The sequence below is a fragment of the Manacus vitellinus genome, unplaced genomic scaffold, assembly GCF_001715985.3.
Source record: "Manacus vitellinus isolate BGI_N305 unplaced genomic scaffold, ASM171598v3 scaffold_147_pilon, whole genome shotgun sequence".
NCBI lineage: Eukaryota > Metazoa > Chordata > Aves > Passeriformes > Pipridae > Manacus > Manacus vitellinus.
The window spans coordinates 156,634-157,768 of NW_021939047.1; positions in this window are offsets into that span (position 1 = coordinate 156,634).

Sequence of the window (1,135 nt, forward strand, 5' to 3'; positions counted from 1 at the left end):
TGGGTGTCCCCAGGGGGTCAGGTGATCCTTCTCCTCCGGGCCAGCTCCCCCAGGACCCGCCCTGATCCGCAGGGAAGGAGCAGCTCGGATTTTAGGGACAGGTTTGACAGCTGAGCTTCGACCTGTGAAGCTGAGTTTTGATCCAGAGAGGACTCAGCCCTTCCCGAGCAGGGAGAAGCTGGAGATGCCACCAGCGGAGCAGCGGGGGTTGTCCCCAGGGAGTTGGGTGATCCTCCTCCTCCAACACCCCAAAATTCCCCTGCCTGCTCTGCCAGGATCCAGCTGCTCCATTCCTGGGGCTCAGCCTCTCCCAGTTCCTGCCTCCTCCTTCAACACCCCAAAACTCCCCTGCCTGCTGTGCCAGGATCCACCTGATCCATTCCTGAGGCTCAGCCCCTCCCAGTTCCTCCTCCTCCAGCATCCCAAAACTTCCCTGCCTGCTGTAGATCCAACTGCTCCATTTCTGAGGCTCAGCTTCTCCCAGCTCCTGCCTCCTGCTCCTCCTCCAGCGCCCCAAAATTCCCTGTTTGCTGCTGATCCAGCTGCTCCATTCCTGCCAGCTCAGCCTCTCTCAGCTCCTGCCTTCTCCTCCTCCTCCTCCAACACCCCAAAACTGCCCTGCCTGCTGTGCCAGGATCCAGCTGCTCCATTCCTGAGGCTCAGCCTCTCCCAGTTCCCTCCCTCCTCCTCCAACACCCCAAAACTCCTGTTTGCTGCGGATCCAACTACTCTATCCCCGTGGCTCAGCCCCTCCCAACTCCTTCCTCTTCCTCCTCCTCCTCCAACACCCCAGAACTCCCCTCTTTGCTGTAGATCCAGCTGCTCCATTCCCGAGGCTCTCCCAGTTCCTTCCTCCTCCTCCAACACCCCAAAACTCCCCTGCCTGCTCTGCCAGGATCCAACTGCTCCATTCCTGAGGCTCAACCTCTCCCAACTCCTGCCTCCTTCTCCTCCAACACCCCAAAACTCCCCTGTTTACTGTGCATCCATCTACTCCATTCCTGAGGCTCTCCCAGTTCCTTCCTCCTCCTCCAACACCCCAAAACTCCCCTGCCTGCTGTGCCAGGATCCAACTGCTCCATTCCTGAGGCTCAGCCTCTCCCAGTTCCTTCCCCCTCCTCCTCCTCCTCCTCCT